The 20000-nt window shown below is 36.4% G+C and overlaps 1 long non-coding RNA gene across 1 annotated transcript in view; it reads right to left on the bottom strand.

Annotated features, from left to right (window-relative positions):
- Positions 1-3547, bottom strand: part of LOC149137573 (uncharacterized) — a 13360-nt gene extending 9813 nt beyond the window's left edge. Inside the window, exon 1 of the long non-coding RNA XR_016241818.1 lies at positions 1-3547. This exon is cut by the window's left edge and continues 2032 nt beyond it. This is a non-coding gene — a long non-coding RNA (uncharacterized LOC149137573).
- Between the last annotated feature and the right edge of the window lie 16453 nt (positions 3548-20000).

Raw genomic sequence — 20000 nt, 5'->3', positions numbered from 1 at the left:
CCTATGCATAGCACTCGTGGAAACTCACCTCAGCCCTGATATAGAGGATGCAGAAGTACACGTACCAAAATATACCATACTACGAACAGACAGAAGGGAAAGGAGCCATGGTGGAGTTGCTGTATACATCTGTGATGACCTCACACCCCAGGTCTTACTGTCATATTCAAATTCAGTGTGTGACACTAATTGTATAAGGCAACGCAATATAGTCATATGCAATACATATTATCCACTGGATGCTCCAAACCACATAGACAAATTTGAAGATTGCCTAACAAGAATTAAAGAAATCCTCATGAAACTGGAACACCACATGAGCATATTTCTTATGTGTGATTTTAACTTCCCCAATGTCAAATGGCCCGAAGGCCTCATGCTCTCAGGAATGACTCGTTGCAAACAAGCACAGGTGGAGTCCCTGCTCAACCTCACCAATGCCCTGTTCATGGAGCAAGTTATACTCAGACCAACTAGGGTGAATAACATTTTGGATCTCTGCTTCATAAACAATATGGACATCATTCGATATTTAAGAGATAAAGAATTATGTACATTATTTACATTTGATGGATATTTGTCCTCATCTTGTTTGTTGTTAACACAACATTTCAGCTGATATACCCTCCAGCCTTCATCAGGTGTCTTGGGGGAAATTTTGAACCTGGTATTTTTCGATGTTATTATTATTATTATTATTATTATTCAGGTCACTGCTTGGAATTGAACTTGGAATCTTGGGCTTAGTAGCCTGTGCTCTTGACCATTATGCCATATGCCAACATTTGTCTCGGATCACAACATAATAGAGCTGTTTATGTTTGGGCTGAAAGTAGCCAGAGACATACAGCCTAAAGGAAGCACCTGAAATCTCTCCAATCTGAACTTCCACAAAGCAGACTGGAAATCGATCCGAAAAGAGATCTTCAGACAGGACTGGCTGAAATGTCTCTCCACACCAGACATTGGCATGAAACTAGAATATTTTATGTCTGTTATGCAAGCCATACGCCAAAAATATGTCCAAGAGCACAAGGCCAAAACAAATAGGAACAAAATTCTAAGGGAGAGGAAGATCCTCATGAGATGACAGACAAAGTTTGCATATCGTCTCAACCAACATCCCAAAAGCAGTGAAAGGTCCCACCTAAAAACAACACTGGAGATTGAAAAAAGCCTGCAATAATCCTATGTGAGGGAGAGAGAAGACAAAGAAGCCTGGGTTATCAAAAAATATTAAGTCAGACTTAAAGGCCTTCTTTCATTATGTGAAAGAAACAGCCTCAGTACGCTGCAAGATGGGACCCCTCTTCCAAAAGGATGGCTCCCTCACGGATAGTCCAGCCAGGATCAGTGAGGTACAGAACAACCAGTTCAAAAGTGTTTTTACAACCCTGTTGGAACACAGACAAGTGAATGAAGCAGAGGATTTCTTTGCTGCCTCACCTATAACCAGCAACGCAGTTACGATGGAATACATCAACATTAGCGAAGAAGATATACTACTAGCCATAGATGAAGTGGACACAAACTCAACTGCTGGTCCTGGTGGTTTCCCAGCAATCTTCCTCAAATCGTGTAAGTCGACCTCGGTGAAATTTGAACTCAGAACGTAACGGCAGACAAAATACCGCTAAGCATTTCACCCGGCATGCTAACGTTTCTGCTGACCAGTGGAGTCACCTCAATGAAAACATACTGAGTGGTGTTCCACAGGGCACTGTCTTGGGACCACTGCTTTTCATAGTGGCCATCTCAGATATGCCCTCAACTGCCCAGATAGCCACCCTTGCTAGCTACGCAGAAGATACGAAAGTCTAGCCGAAAATACAGAACCCCAGCAATGTTGCACATTTGCAGCAGGACTTAGACTCAGTTTACAGATAGGCTGAGGATAATAATATGTAATTTAATGCTCAAAAATTCGAAGCACTATGCTACAATCATCCAAAATTGAATATGAAACTTACAGGGTCCACTGGTCCACAGGGGATTAAAATCCCAGAGCCTAAATCAATGAGGGACCTGGTATCGACATGAGTGATGATACCTCTTTCCAAGTGCACATTACCAAGATGGCCACAAAGTGCAGACGACTGGCTGGATGGATCCAGAGATAAGGAAAACCATGATGATCCTCTGAAGGACATACGTTCTCAGCTGCCTGGATTACTGCTCCCAGCTATGGTCATCCGACAGTGTAAAATTAACAGCAGACCTTGAAGCAATCCGGTGAAGCTTCACAAAGATCATCTCTCTGCAACAGCTCACCTACTGGGAAAGGCTGAAACAGCTAAGACTCTACTGCCTGGAGCAAAGACAGGAGAGGTATGCAGTAATATACATCTGAAAGATCCTGGAACGAATTGTGCCAAATTTTGGCATTGAAAGCTACACCAATGCCTGAACAGGTCGACACTGTACAGTGCCAAAGATCCCAGCAATACAATTGCGTTTCAGGACCAGTTACTACAACAGCATGGGTTTCAAGGTCCCACGGCATTTTAATATTCTCCTAAAGACCATGAGGAAACTGCACAAAGTAGATGTAGGCATTTTTAAATCAAGGCCAGACCTCTTCCTGCTGAGAGCCCCAGATGAACCTATCTCACGGCAAGAGGTGCAAATGTGGGTAGCTATATCAAACTCCATTCATCACCAAGTGCCATATATTAGAGGAGGCTCTCAGTAACAACAGTGTAGTGAAACGGCAGTGCTGAAACTCTGAGTTGGACGATTTGACTGAGGACTGGTGAACCAGATGGCTACACCAGGCTCCAATCTGATTTGGTAGAGTTTCTACAGCTGGATGCTCTTCCTAACACCAACCACTCCGAGAGTGTAGTGGGTGCTTTTAGATGCCACTGGCATGAAGGCCAGTCAGGCTGTACTGGCAACGGTCATGCTCAAAATGGTGTATTTTACGTGCCACCTACACAGGAGCCAGGAAGGTGATGCTGGTAACGATCATGCTTGAAGGGTGGTGCCATCATGATTTTGCTTTCGCTTGCCCCAACAGGTCTTCGCAAGCCAAGTTTAGTGTCCAATGAAGGAGACGTTGGCATGGGGGCCAGTCGTTGAACTTAGTTCGATTTCGATTTCACTTGCCTCAACAGGTCTTTGCAAGCAGAGTTTAGTGTCCAACGAAGGAAAGATACGCATAAGTGAGCTGGCTACATCCCTGGCAGAGGCCTTGGATTTTGGTCTCACTTGGCTTGCCGGGTCTTCTCACGCACAGCATATTTCCAAAGGTCTCAGTCAGAAGTCATTGCCTCGGTGAGGCCTAATGTTTAGAGGTCGTGCTTCACCACCTCATCCCAGGTCTTCCTGAGCCTGCCTCTTCCACAGGTTCTCTCAACCGCTAGGGTGTGGCACTTTTTCCACACAGCTATCCTCATCCATTCTTGCCACGTAACCATACCAGCGCAATCGTCTCTCTTGCATACCACAACTGATGCTTCTTAGGTCTAACTTATCTCTCAAGGTACTTACACTCTGTCGAGTAAGCACACTGACATTACACATCCATCGGAGCATACTGGCTTCGTTTCTTGCAAGCTTACGCATGTCCTCAGCAGTCACGGCCCATGTTTCACTGCCATGTAGCATGGCTGTTCGTATACATGCGCCATACAGTCTGCCTTTTACTCTGAGCGAGAGGCCCTTTGTCGCCAGCATAGGTAAGAGCTCTCTAAACTTTGCCCAGGCTATTCTTATTCTAGCAGCTACACTTTCAACGCACCCTCCCCCACAACTAACTTGGTTACCTAGATAGTGGAAGCTATGAACTATGTCTAGTTTTTCTCCCTGGAATGTGGCAGAAGTTGTTTTCTGCACATTTCCAGTATTTATTGCTCCTGAACATCTGCCACATACAAAAACTAACTTCCTAGTTAACCTTCCTTTGATATTGTTGCACCTCTTAAGTGTCCACAGCTTGTACTGGGTACATCTTATAGAGTTTCTACCTACGCCTTTTCTACAGATTGAGCAGGGCCATCTACCTGAAGGGGTTTGTGTTTTTTCTACCTTCCTACTTATTAGGACTTTGGTTTTTGCTAGGTTGACTCTAAGGCCCTTCGATTCTAGTCCTTGCTTCCACACCTGAAACTTCTCCTCTAGTTCTGATAGTGACTCAGCAATTAGTGCAAGGTCATCAGCATAGAGGAGCAACTGGGGGCATCCTGTCTTGAATTCCTCTGTTATCACCTGGAGGACTATGAAAAATAGGAGGGGGGCTAAGGACAGAACCTTGGTGGACCCCTACCTCTACCCGGAATTCTTCACTGTACTCATTGCCAACCTTCACCTTACTAACAGCGTCTCTGTACATGGCTCGCACAGCTCTGACTAACCATTCTTCTATCCCTAGTTTCCGCATTGACCACCAGATAAGGGATCGGGAGACCCTGTCAAAGGCTTTCTCCATGTCAACGAAAGCCAGGTACAGAGGTTTATCCTTGGCTAGGTATTTCTCCAGAAGCTGTCTTACCAGAAATATAGCATCAGTGGTGCTTTTCCCAGGCACGAACCCAAACTGCATCTCATCTAAACTGACTCGTTCCCTAATTAGTTGGGCTATGACACTCTCCGTGACTTTCATTACCTGATCTAACAACTTGATAGCTTTGTAATTATTTGTATCTAAAAACATCACCTTTACCTTTGTAGCAGTTGACTATGGTGCTGCTACACCATCATTGGGTATGTCTCCTTCGTGTATCACCTGGTTAACAATACGGGTATATATATATATATATATATATACATATATACATATATATATATATATATATATATATATATATATATATATATATATATATATATATATATATGTCTTTATTGTCTACAAGGGGGCTGAACATAGAGGGGACAAACAAGGACAAACAAAGGGATTAAGTCGATTGCATCAACCCCAATATGTATGTATATATATATGTATACATGTATGTATATATATATGTATGTATATATATATATATATATATGTATATATATATATATATATATATGTATATATATATATATATATGTATGTATATATATATATATATATATATGTATGTATATATATATATATATATATATATATGTGTGTGTGTATGTATATATATATATGTATACATGTATGTATATATGTATATATATGTATGTATACACACACACACACATAAGGGATGTGCCATCTGAACAGAGAGTGGTTCCACAGGGTAAAAGTATAAGCATATATCAATTATTAAATATAGATAATGGTGGAAGTTTGTCTGATTCATTGGTGTCAGACAAAGTGGCTTGATATATTTAATTGCATTAAATCCTATTGAGATCAGCTTTACCTTTCATCCTTCTGGAGTTGATAAAATACAGTAACAGTCAAATATTGGGGTTGAATTAATCAAGTAACACTTCTCCAAAAATTAATCGTGGTCTTGTGCCTATGTTAGAAATCAATAATTGCTAAATACAGAACGTAATTAATTCCTAGTACATTATAAAAACATTTATTTCATGCATGGAATTCAGTATAAAATTGAGTAAATAGCTACTATTTTGATGTTAGTTAGGCACATATACTTTTGAGTTCAATATATATATTAAAGTCTAACACATTTATTTCCATGCGCCATTAGTTCAGCTCCAGAATACATTAAATGCAGTTGTCATGATGGCAGAAATTCTTTCAGTGTCATTAGAGAGTGAATGTTATATTGCATGTATGTTTACCTCTAATGACTCTGCAAATTTTCAGAGACATTTTATCTCATATTAGTTTATAAAATAGTAATGATAAATACATGTATATTAAATTATGTATATGTGTATAATGGTATTAAAACACAAATATGTGTATCTATCATGTTGAATATATAAAGTGTTCATATTTGTTTATATGCATATGTAGGTAGAGACTATTTCCCACTTTCATTTATTTTTATGGCTATGGAGAATATGAAGAAAGAAGTGGATCCATGAAGTATAATTGCTGAGATGTTGACAATATCTGATGATGTAGGGCCCAAACTAGTTACCCACATAATCAACTAGTGTTGTAGTATAATTGTAAACTACAACAAAGACTAAGGAAATGTTTAAGAGAAAAGAACACAAGCATCAAACTGAAAGAACAAGTTATGGAAGTAACAGGAAGGATATCAGCAAAATTGATTAGGAAAAGAGTGTACTTATATGAGATGCAGCTTGGATTTGGGCCAGCTCAGAGTACATGTTGCTGATTCTCTCATTATAGTGACACAACTGCAAGAGAAGTTTTTAGCTACTTTTTCCTAGCATTTGTTGATTTGGAGATTGCTTCAGTCTGTAGCCTGGCAGTTGCTAAGAAAACTTGTGAAAGGGATGCAAGTCAGAGATGCAGTTAATGAATTGAGAGTTTGCAATGAATATAGAAATGAGTCTAGCATACAGTTAGGTATTCATCAAGGATTCCCATTTCACTCATATTTATAATGGTTTGCCAAGATCTAGCAGAAACATTTAAGACTGGCTGTCGATGGGAATTCCTGTATGCTGATGACCTAAATCTCACACCAGAGTCTGTGAAAAAAAAATTCCAGATGTGGAGGTAAAACCTAGAACTGAGAAGCCTCAGAGTAAACTTGAAGACTATGGTTAGGTAAGTAGGAAAGGAGGCAGGACTTTTGCTGCCATACAGTGTACTCAATATGACTTATGAGTGCACAAGGAGTATAATGGAATCAAAGACAGTCTGCCAGTGAATAAGGACCATGTCTGTTGTACATGGACAGGAGTAGTTAGCAGTCAGAACACCAGTAAAATAAATTTCTGGCAATAAATGAAAGTTCAATAGAAGAGTTGATAACCTCTGCTGCTTAGGTGACCCAATCAGTAGTGGAAAAGATGATTTGAAAACAGAGAAGCCAGAATCAGAATAGAGGGAAAAAAATGTTTAGAGAGTATCTACTGACAAGATGACTCTCTGTTTGAGACAACGGAATGTTGTATGTGTTTGCTTACAAAATGTGATGCAAATTAGTGCATGGGATTGAGATGTGGGCATTGAATGTAGAACATGTGAAAAGGCTGAAGGAAAAGGAAGTAAGCATGTTCCACTGGATGTAATATTAGTGTGTATGAGTGATGTGTATGAGTGATGAGACATAAATATATAAGACACATCAAGTGTAGTGTGCAAGAGAGATGACTGCATTGGTATAAAAATGTAATAGATATGGAAATGATATACGGGTAAAGAAGTGCCAGAAGATCCAAGTTGGTGGAAACTGTGAAAGAGGAAGACAAAGAAGATTTGTGCAGTAGTGGTGAAAGCTGTGTTGGAAAAGACTCATTCAAACTATGCATGCATAGAAAAATGGCTGAAAAATTATGATGAAGAATGTGTTTACGTATATGAAAAAAAAAAAATCTTATTACTATTAGACAATATGTAAAAATATTTTGTTAACAGAAAATTAACTCATTACACACATACACATAATTGTTATTTTCCAGTTTAAAATAGAGAACCACAGTTTAAAGTACGCAATATATAAATAAATCTGCAGGGTAGATATGTATATTTCCCAAAATAATAACATGACTAGTCCTGATACCTTCACTTTGGAATTTGTCTGAGAGTATCAAATGAATTCTAGTGTGAAAAAAATAGGACCAGTCTTGTACAAATCACTGTAAGTGAATACTTTTGTTGTCAAAATATTTTTACATAATGAGAAGGTCTTTTATTGACAATCATTTTATTAATGCCAACTGCTTACCCTGAGTATTTACTTGTAGAAAATGATTATATGCATATAAACACAAACTTTTTAATTTATGTATATAGCTTACATAACTATATTTAAATGCCTATCCACTTTTCTGTGCTTGTATGGATCAGATGGAATTCATGAAGCCAGATTTCCTACAGATGGATACTCTTGCTGTCACTAACACTCACCTGTTTCCAAGCAAGATATTTTCCCATAGCCAGACATCTTTTCACAAATGATAGGAAACAAATGACACCAGTGACAGACTCTCACAACTATCATACATTGTTAAGATAAGGAGAGACAAATACACACACTCATGTAATGGGCTTCTTTCAGTTTCCCGCTACAAAATCCACTTCAAAGACTTTGGTTATAGTAGAAGACACTTGTCCAGTGTACCACACAGTTGGGATTGAACTTCAAAACCAAGTGGTTGGGAAGTTAACCTTCAAACCACAGTCATGCCTTCATACCTGTACCTAACAATATAGAGTAGTTGTGTGCATATGTATATTATATGTGTGTGTGTGTGTGTGTGTGTGTGTGAGTACATAACAAGCTCATTTATTGGCACAGATATAGTTGAGTAGTTAAGAAGTTTGTTTCTCAAGCATGTGGTTTGAGGTTCACCCACAGTATGGCACCTTGGGTGTCTACTACTGTATCCTTGGGTTGATTTATTCAGATAATATTGAAGATGGAAACTATATGGAGCCCATCGTATGTATAAGGTAGAAACCATACCAAAGCAGACACTGGAATATGACCCATTGGGTCCTGTTAAACTGTCCAGTCCATACCAATATGGAACATGGACATTAAATGATGTATAGATGTATATGAATGTGAGTGTGTGAACATGAATGTACCGTTGTAAAGTTTAGAGTCAGCAGTAAAGTTACAAATGGTGAAAGAAGCCTCTAGACAATTCAACAAGCCATCTGTTGGCTTTGTATTTTTAGAGGTGTGTAGAATAAAAAAAATCCTTTACTTGAGAAAGGATAAATCTTAGCAACAGGAAGAGCCTTCAGCTATAAAATAATGCCTCAATGTATATTTTCGCAACCATTGCTTGGACAGTAAACCAGACACAATAAACATACTGATTTGTCCAAATACTGAATGCTTTTGAGACAATGGCCCGATTATAGATTTGAGTTCTAAATGAGGCCCAATGGCTGATTTCATTGTAGAGGGTGAAGGTTATAGGAAGTGATTGTGAACTCGGGTTTGGAAGATTCTTTTTTTTGTTTTTTGACTAAATAAATACCGATCACATCTTTGTTGCGTAGTTTTGGTATATATATTCTGGCCAATGTATTTGTCTTAGCAATATACTGTCAAAGAGTGTACAGGTGTGACAGCACTAGTTTTCATGTAGCAGCAACCTATCACAGGTTTGGAAATAACCCATAAATAACATACATATGAAATATGTGACATCAAGAGGCCACCTGTTTCCTTTTACAATTATTTTTATGACTTTGGCTGGAATTTTATCAGGACAGGTTTTTGTTGCTTCATTTATCTTCATGATTATCATTATTATTATCAGTGAGATCGTTGCCAGTGCCCTTGGACTGGCTCTTGTGCGGGTGGCACATAAAATACACCATTTTGAGCGTGGCCATTGCCAGTATCACCTGACTGGCCTTCATGCTGGTGGCACATGAAAGCATCCACTACACTCTCGGAGTGGTTGGCGTTAGGAAGGGCATCCAGCTGTAGAAAATCTGCCAAATCAGATTGGAGCCTGGTGTTGCCATCCGGTTTCACCAGTCCTCAGTCAAATCGTCCAACCCATGCTAGCATGGAAAGCGGACGTTAAACGATGACGATGATGATGGTGATGATTAAATGATGAAAAGATTGCTTGATATTTGCAGTTGGTTCTCAGCATTTGCTGCACATAACTTTTTCTGGTAAAAGCTTGAAAAAGGACAGGAGTTTTGACATTTCAAGTGAGTATGTGCAGTTGCAATATTTTTGATGATGGTGATATGGAAATGGTGTGTCCTTAGAGAGAGAAAGAGAAAAGGGGAGAGAGAAAGAGACAGAGAGAGGAGAAACAGACTAAAAGATAGAAAGAATTTGAGTTTTACCATTCCTTGCTGCTAATTTTGTTGCTTGTCAGATCTTGCCTCAGTCTGGCATTGTTTTCTTATTATCAAGCTTTCAACCTGATTGTAGCTGTGTCTAGCTTATGTCAGTTAGCTTTTGTTTCTTATCTGGAGCATTTTCAATAAATGCCATTACATAATTACATACACATTCACATGCATATAAATACACACACATATATAATACACAACCTACTTATATAAATATATATGTATGTGTGTTTCTCTCAATATATATAATAGCACCAATTTTCTTGTGATTAAGTGGATAATAAATTTGCTCCACCAATGTAACAGTGACAGCTCAGACCAGGCTACTTGCAGTCTCACGCTTTTCAATCTATCTTCTTGTCTTGATGAATACACTTTTCCTAACTTTCATCTCCAACAATCTACATATTTTACTAGTAATCACATTTTTAACTTTCTAAACTTAACATTTATCTACAAGACCATTCCCTCCAACTTTGCTTTATGTGTGTGTATTTGTATGGATGCTTATTTTGACATGTTGGCTGGTGAATAGATGCAAATAAAGTAAAACACCTAAAAATCAGGAACTGGAATTAATTCTAACAATCTGGCTTATTGGAAGCACATTTCCATCTACACTATCCTATGCTACTCTACACTACACAATACTACTTGAATAAAAATAAATACGTGCTTGAAAAGTCAGAGACAGTTGTAGGACAAACTCATCATCATCATCATTTAACATCTGTTTTCCATGGTCACATGGGCTGGATGGTTTGACTGAAAACTGGTAAGCTAGGAAGCTGCACCAGGTTCCAATCTGATCTGGCAAGGTTTCTATGGCTGGATGCCCTTCCTAATGCCAACCATTCTGAGAGTGTAGTGGGTGTTTACAAGCACAGCATCAAAGTAATTACAATATATATTTGACAGAAAAGCTGTTTTACAAATGGCTTACAGTTAGCTTAGCCAACACCTGTTTTAACATAAACATTGTATCACATGATTTTCAACTGTAGATACTGAAACAGCACAGATAAACTAGAAATGAAAAACTCAAGAAATATAGAAATTCATTTTCCTAATTTCAAACAATAACCAAACTATATATAAAGATTGCATCAACTAAAGTAAGTTCATTTGTTGTTAATTAACCAAAGTCAGACTGGACCTTAACAGGGAAAATCCAAGTTTAAAAGCATTCCAGTCAAGACAATCACCTTTTTAAGGATATCTAGGTCTAAGATGGAGCATGCATGATTCAAGGGAAGATTTCCACCTGGTTTCTATTTCTTGCAAGTTGAGTGACCACACAGACTCTCTTGTTGGCATATAAATTCACATGTTTAGAAAGTGTATTCTATACTAATAATGAAAATACTTTAAAACTAATAGTAGTAATAGTAGTAGAAATAGTAGTAACAGTAGCAGTAGTAGTAGTAACCAACAGCAGCATCAACAGTAGTGGTAGAGTGCAGCTGCATGCATCTTAGCATGTCACTGAAGAGGCTTTCTATGAATCTGATAGATCAATACTGATACTGGTATGTCAGCTGTTGTTGCAGGTGTGTGTGTGTGTGTGTGTGTGTGTTCTCGGGCATATGGATAGGGGGGTAAGAAAGATGCAGTCAGCATCACAGCCCCTCTGTTGCATGTTGAAAACATCTGGCATTGTAGAGAAGCAGAAGTGGGAGATAAAGAGATAGAGATTTATGAGGGGAAGAGTATTTTCAATGTATGTAGGTAGTGCTTTTAGAAATGTATGTAGAGTAATAGAATTATTAAAAAAGCTGATACCAATCAGATGAACTTAAGTTACACAAAATTTCACTACTGGTTGAGAAGGCAGCAGAAACTTTCCAAAAACCTTCTCTGTGTATATTAGAAAAAGAGAGAGAATGAGCAGGAGAGAGGGATTTATATATATATATATATGCTAATAATATAGCCTGAACAGGATAAACCACCCCTATTTTTGCAGAAAAAAGTGTAGAACCACCTACACTTTTTTCTTCAAAAATAGGGGTAGTTTATCCTGTTCATGCTATATTATTAGCATTATTCTGCGAATGAGAATTTAAAATCACTTCTTTAACTTTCTAAGACATCTCAACGCTTCTAAAAGCAAACTTCGTTTGTTGGTTTACGTTTGTCGTAATTTGAATTTAATATATATATATATATATCATGTGGAAGATAGAGAGACCCCACCCCTCATATACACAGAAATACAAAAGAACAATGTTTTTTAAAGAATACACTTGGAGTCACTTAAGAATTGAAGTTGTTAAATGCAGGCTTGGTGCTGTTTTTCACCTGAATCATCCAATATAGTAACCTAGATTTTTGCATGCACAGACAGTAAACATGCAGTGTGCAGGTTCTTTTCACTTGCATTTAGAAACTGACAACAATTGTTAAGTACCACCCCCTGTGTATGTGATGCAAGTTTATGTCTGAATAAATTTATTCTTTTACTCGTTTCAGTCACTGAACATGTAGCCCTGGGGCACTGCCTCATTGAGTATATCAACCTCAATAGGATGAAAGGATCCCATATACTAAGTGACTCTATTTTCAGCATTGAGTGCTTTTACTCCTCTTTTACATTCAAATGTTATACACACACATATGAACACAATATTATATATGTGTGTGTGTGTGTGTATATATGTGTGTTTTTATATGAAAACAGTTTAACATATACTGAAAGATTACTCAATAGCTTCTAGTAAAGTACATATTTATTCTAAAATTTATAGTGAATAATGTAGTCTTAGATATCTTTAAGAAAATAAAATTGTTATAGCTGTAACAACTTTGATCATAGATCTGCTCACTTTGGGTTGACTTGGGGTTAAACAACAAAATGGCTTTCAAAATCTGTCTGGTTTATATTCTTTCTTAAACTCTGAAGAATTTTGATGATTATTTATTACGATATGTGCAACTAATTCTGTCACAAGTATTAAGTCCGGAAGTTATGTTGTTTATGATGATGATGATGATGATGATAACAATGACAATGAAGATGAAATATATTGTATAGAAATGACTGCTCTGTTTGCTAACCTGATATTGGTTTAGTGGTAGTGGACAGGTGTGCAATGTGCTAAGTGTATATTAAGTTTAGAAAATGATTCTTAGAAGTTTTGAAAAAAAAATTTTTTTAAAGTTCTTGCTTCTTTTTAAATATCTAAGATTTTCTGCTGGCTTTGTGACAGTATGATCCATATTTCCTTTCTGTACATGTTCCCCCATCACTGATTGGTGCCGGATAAAATTTCAAGCAGTTTAATGAAGTTGAATTGGAAAAGATCAATCATGTATGAAGCTTAAGATTTACTTTTGTAAATTATGAGCAAAACTTTTGAAGTATATAGGCTTTGGTATACAGAACAAATATAGTCAGGGCAATATGGAGCACATACTTATGTTGAAGAGGATTTTAGTTATAGTACAATAGTTTTTGAGTATTTTAATCTTCCAGCTTTTTTTTTTTTTTTAGAGCAGACCAAGAACACAAAATTGTCAGAGCTGATTTTTCAAATCACAGAGATAATAAATTTTAGTTTGATCAATGGTCAGTAGCAGAAATAACACATCATTTGTTTCCACTGAAAGAGCTGGTATGTAGTCACTTGATAACTAGAAATAACAGCTAAATATTCCTCAAATCACACCTACCATGTTTTAAAAAAAATAGACACATCAGAGAATTTGGTCCTGGATATTTAAACAAGAGGGACAATTGCAGTTAGAATACTTTGATCCTAGTTCTGCTCAGTCAGAGCTTACCTGAGCTATATAACATCAAATCATGTGTTTAGTTAATGTAACTGGAGGCTCATGTAGAATGATTTGATAGTCACCTGCTATTATAAATACTGAAACCAAGATTACTGTCAGAGTAAATTACAAATTGTGAAATGTCTATGTTGAATAAGGAAGGACGAAGTCCTGTGCTTTGGAGTATTTTGCACATCACTTAATTACTTGCGTTTGAGCAATTTTTTTATATGGAGCAAACCACTGTACACTAATGCATGAGACACCTGAATGGTGCAAGACTTCCAAAAGAATACCATAGTCTATTTCAACAAATACTGCCAATGGATCTATCAGCAGGACATGTAAGTAAAAATTGTTGCTAGTATTCCTGTGAATATCGTTACACAATGTAAACAGAAGAATCTGGTGATACACTGCATCTTGAACACTGATTAGTTCAAAGAATACAAGGTGTTGTATATGAAATAATTAGCAGGCAGACAAAATATAACCTTTTCAATGAATTTGCTGATGAAAAGAGCACACAAGTGATTGGCAGAATTTCAAAGCTCACACATTCTTTTTATTGAATAATAAATAAGAGTTATAAGCTGAAACTTTCCGTCTTATAGGGAGATTTGGCCGATGCATCAATCCACAATTTTTTGTCCAAGAATATGTTATTGACTGAGTACAAAGTAGTTTATAAGTTAACAGCCTTATTTCTTTTGTATCCCATCTTCTTTAGTGCAGAATCAGCAGTAGAATTTGATAATTTTTACATAGATGAGAAATATGTTGGAGATTTTTAAAAATGCAAAGTTTGAAGTTATCACCTGCCAATAATCTTAAATAGGAATACAGAAAATATCCCTTTATTCTTGCTTATTTGTTGGAGTCAGGAGTACCACCACCAAAGATGATTGCATCATATATAATAGGAAAATAGAAATTAGAGAAATTTTTAACTTTGTCAATTAAAAAAAAGAGTAAAAATTGTTGGCAAGCGTTGATTCATATATTGTGAATAGAACAGTCTTTTTGTTAAGGATTTAATTACAGAAACCAAAAGGTTTCATGGCTGAACTTCAGCAGTTTTTGATTTCCACTGAAATATTCCCCCTATTTTTTCAACAATCCTTTTAGCACAAAGTTTTGTTTTGGACTCATTTTTCATAGTTTTCTTTTCATTCTAACGACCTCAATTAATTTTCCATATATCCTGTTTGTGTTTTTTATATGTTAAAGACTTTCTTTTGTGAAATTGGAACAAGTATGTTTCAGAATTTGGACATGTGCCATAGAGTCTGGTGATAAGAAAAATGAAATTACAAGAGAAATTTATTCATTTATGTTTTTTTTTTCTTTGCAGTTGCAAAGATTGATATATTTTGAAGAATCAAGAGGATTTCTACTAAGTAATATTTTGAAGAAAAATTTGACTGTTATTACTGTCAGCTGGATATATTAATTTGATATTGTCTAATATGATAATACCTGTTAAAACAAGTACATATTGCCAGTACTGTGACTGGGTTTATTGATAGTTCAGAACATAGAGAATTGTTTCAAGTTATCATCAAGAAATTTATAAGTTATTTTTGTGGTGGTTGTTTAAATATATGATGAGGTCACTGTAGATATTGGAGGGAGAAAACTGAGGAAGTCATGGAATTCATCATGGAAATTGCTAAAAAAACACCATTTCCATATATGCAACATAGAAAAATTCTATCAACTATGTTATAGAATTTTTCTGTGGCTGAAAGTTACATAAAAAGAGTTTGTAGATACTTGTCAAATTAGAAAGCAACTTCTTAGGGATTATTGCAATACCACACCTTAATTTTTTACCTCTTCAAAAGAAATTATGGATGTGATATGAACAGCTGTGGAGAATTACAGCATAAAAACGTTTGTATGAAGTGAGTCAAATCAAGACAAAACAACATTAACAGTGCTGTATTTTAACTTCGATGTAGGGATTGTAAATTTGTTTTAGATCATCCAAGCATACAGAGCATAAAGACTGTAACATACTGCATGGTTGATGCAGAGTTTCGCTGTTCATCTCTGTGTAGAAAACCTTTTTCTCAAACTATTTTTGTCATATGATTGGCGACCTATATGTTACTTCATACACTCTGTATACTGAATGGTGTTACCTTAACAATTATTAGCCTCCAGAGCATACCATCTCCATCTGTGGTGAATATGTATGAGCATGTAGGTATGTATGCACACACACAAACACACACACATGTATATGATGACAATATATCTCTAAGAGACATACTGATTACTCTACTTTGTTCATACATACATACATACATATATCTTTAAGAGACATACTGATTACTCTACTTTGTTCATACATACATATATATATATATATATATGAAAGAAAAAATACATTCAAGGTGTCAATGAACAGCTGGCTTCAGTCCACTCTTTTTAAATGAATTCTACATTTTACTTTGTATTATGTGGCCAAAGTTTTTCTTCAGACTACAGACACCCTAACTTATATATAAAGATATACACACACATGCACATATACAGACACATATATGTGTATATGTATTTGCTTGTCTAAAAGTGAGCGAGACAGAGAGGTTACATGTGTGTAGGCATAGCACATAATGTAATCAATGCCAAAACATGAAGCATTATTGTTTTGACCGTAAAAGCTACCAATGCACAAAGAATATAAAGAACAGAAGTTGGATAATAATTTTTGTACAAGATTCTTCATTCAATTTCATTTTCTTTAAATAAATATTCAAAACTATTTCTGCAAAACACAGAATCAAATATTCTATAATCTAAAGGATGCTGATTTAATGATATATTAACATATGAGAAGTTGCAGATGGCAGAGTTCATTGAGTTCTAGACAACTGGTCAAAGGGTCAGTGGCTTCTATCATGTTATCAACACTATGCCATGTTCTTGGCCAAATATAGCTAAGGAATGGCTACACTACTCTTAGCTGTAAGCAAGAATCATAATCAAACATACACATACTGCAAAAAGATTCACCCAGTTTTGCTAAAATTGAGAAACAAATTGGTAGATAGCCAAAAATTAACTCAATTTCAAATGTCAAATCACTGGCTTCAGCCATTGGATTGTGGCTATGCTGGAGCACTGATTTCTAGTGCCCCATTACTTAAGATGTTACTGAACCTGGATTGTGGCTATGCTGGAGCACTGATTTCTAGTACCCCATTACTTAAGATGTTACTGAACCTGCCCCATTACTTAAGATGTTACTGTTGTTTAGCTACAGTTTGGTCCTAAATAAGTAGACATACAAACAAATAGTCCATCTCCAATCATTCTGTCATGTTCTCATACTACATTAATCAATGTACCTTTCAGTTTTTAAGGTAGAGGTTTGGCTGCTAATTTTAACAGGTTGTGTAATCCCCAACAAGGTCTATCAATAGCTTGCTTGCCCTAATATGTATTTTACTAACATTGGAAAAGATGAAACGATGACACACACACACACACAAATGCACATAACAGTGAGTTCAACAAATAGCCTTTTAAACATGCTGTTTCAATAAAAAACACAATGCACATATATATATATGTATCATCATTGTATTATGTCTGCTTTCTAAACTGGAATGGACTGGACGCCTGGCTTACATACATACATACATACATGTGAGTGTGTATCCAAGATATTAACTATAGCAGTGGTCAAAGTCTCCAGACTCAGACATAAGGTAGTAAGAAATTCTTTAGTTTGCTATGTATTAATGTATGTTGAGCAGCTACAAACAGCATATGAAAGAAAAAGAAAGTGTTCTAAATTCAGATTGAAAAAATGATAATCCTGAAAAATATAGATAAAGTAGAATGTAATTTAAAAATAAGAATGGAAAAGTAAGACTTGTTTGGGTTAAAAGAAAAAAACAACAACAACAACAACAAAAAGACAATAGTTTCTAAGATAGGCACAAGATCACAAATTTGGAGGGGATGGAAAAATAGTCAATTTAATTGATCTCAATACTTGGCTGATACTTATTTTATCCAGTGAAAGATGCATGGAAAACAAATGTTGAATTTAGATGTTAGAAAACTCTTTTATCCAGATTAACACCACTGTCTTGAGTCCCATTAATAGAGACATCCTTGTCGCAAAGTGTTTGAACAAGGTTTCCAACCTGAGATTAACTCATGAGTTAAAATGTTTTCTTTCCCTTTAACTTCACCAATCTTCAACACCCTGAAAACAAGGCAAGTTTTGAGAATTGCTTTCTTCCTCTTATCTTTACAAAAAAAACAAAAAAAAAACAAAACAAAAAAAATCAAAACGCAGTAAATTATTTAGCCTAACATTATTAGTTCTTTTGCTTTACTGGTTTCCTAAAAAATAATGATTGTTTTCTAATTTAGGCACAAGCCCAGCAATTTTGTGGAGATAGGGTTAGTCAATATGGCGTTAGCTAACTTTGTCCCCAGTACTTGATCGGTACTTTACTTTATTGAGCCCTGAGAAATGAGAGGCAATGTTGATTTCAGTGGGATATGAAACCAGAATGTAAAGAGCCAGAACAAATACTGCAAGATATATTGTCCTGCATCCTTATGATTCTGTCATTCTCCTGCTCTTATATGATGATGGTAATAACTGTTTCTAATATAGGCAGACGACCTGAAAATTGGAGGAGTAAGTCAATTACACCAATTCCAGTAGTTGACTGCTACTTTATTTTAATGAATCTGAAAAGATGAAAGGCAAAGTTGATATTTGTGGGGCTTGAACTCAGAACGTAAAGAACTGTAACTAAACACTGCAACACATTGTGTCTGCCACATTAAACAATTCTTCTAATAAAAGAGGCATAAGTTCACAACAGTGAGTGGAACATGTAACAAATTCATTTGGCAACAGTATTTACTTGACTGATGCTGGAAGGACAACAAGCAAAGTGAACCTAGTTGAGGACTGAACTCAGGATATGAGACATACCATATTTTATGGCATCAAGTTGAACTTTTCAGACCAAACTTAACAGTAAAAAAAAAGGTAGTTTGACATATATACCAAAATGACTCTGGAGGACCAAAAATTCCGTGTGAAATGCATCAGGATTTGGAAAGATGTTTGAATGTTTACACTATGTACTATGACTACTTGTATGCTGGAAAACATGATAACCAGATAACACAAGGCATTTTGTTTGGAGTTCCAGATTTTGTTCATTCAACACCCTCTTCCGAATCCAGAACATAAAAAGAGCGGTCATGATTTCTAACATAGGTACAAGGCTACAAATTTGTGGGAAAGAGTGTTGAGTCAGTTGATGTTATTGGCCTGAGTAGAAGAGTGGAAAGATGAAAGGCAAAAAGCTGGCTTCAGCAGTATTTGAACATAATAATAATAATAATGATAATAATAATAATCCTTTCTACAATAGGCACAAGGTATGAAATTTGTGTGCAAGTTGATCATATTGTTCCCAGTACTTGACTGTACTTAATTTATTGACCCTGAAAGGATGAAAAGCAAAGTTTACCTTGGTGTAATTCGAAATCAGAATGTAAAAACGGGCAAGATACTGCTAAGTATTTTGCTGAGCATACTAATGATTCAGCCGTCTCACTGTCTTAAATATGATAATAATAATAATCTTTTTTAATATAAGTACAAGGCCTGAAATTTTGGTAGAGGTGGCTAGTCAATTTCATCGAGCCCCAGTACTTGACTGGTTCTTATTTTATTGACCTGGAATGGATGAAAGTTGAAGTCAACCTTAGCAGCATTTGAACTCAGAATGTAAAGACAGATAGGATGCTACAAAGCATTTTGTATGGTGTGGAATTGATTCTGTCAGCTTGCTGCCTTAAATCATAATAATGCCAGTGCTCCCTCACTGGCTCCTGTGCCGGTGACACGTAAAAAGCACTATCTGAATGTGATTGATACCAGGGCTGCCTGATTGGCTTCCGTGCCAGTGACACGTAAAAAGCACCATCCGAATGTGGCTGATGCCAGTGCCCCCTGATTGGATCCCATGCCAGTGGCACATAAAAAGCATTATCCGAACGTGATCGATGCCAGGCCTGCCCGACTGGCTCCTGTGCTGGTGGCAAGTAAAAAGCACCTACTACACTTCTCAGAGTGGTTAGCGTTAGGAAGGGCATCCAGCTGTAGAAACATTGCCAAATCAGATTGGAACCTGGTGCAGCTGCTGGTTTTCCAGACCTCAGTCAGACTGTCCAACCTATGCCAGCATGGAAAATGGATGTTAAACGATGATGATGATGATGAACAAATTGTCATATCTGGGGATGCACATGTTGGTGACAAAGAGCTGGAAAAATGTAACTTGCTAAAAGATGAAATTGCAAGAAT

Source organism: Octopus bimaculoides, chromosome 1 (assembly GCF_046866305.1).
Source record: "Octopus bimaculoides isolate indiv1 chromosome 1, ASM4686630v1, whole genome shotgun sequence".
NCBI lineage: Eukaryota > Metazoa > Mollusca > Cephalopoda > Octopoda > Octopodidae > Octopus > Octopus bimaculoides.
The sequence above is the reverse complement of the archived record's forward strand: the minus strand, read 5'-3'. Positions and strand labels throughout refer to the sequence as shown.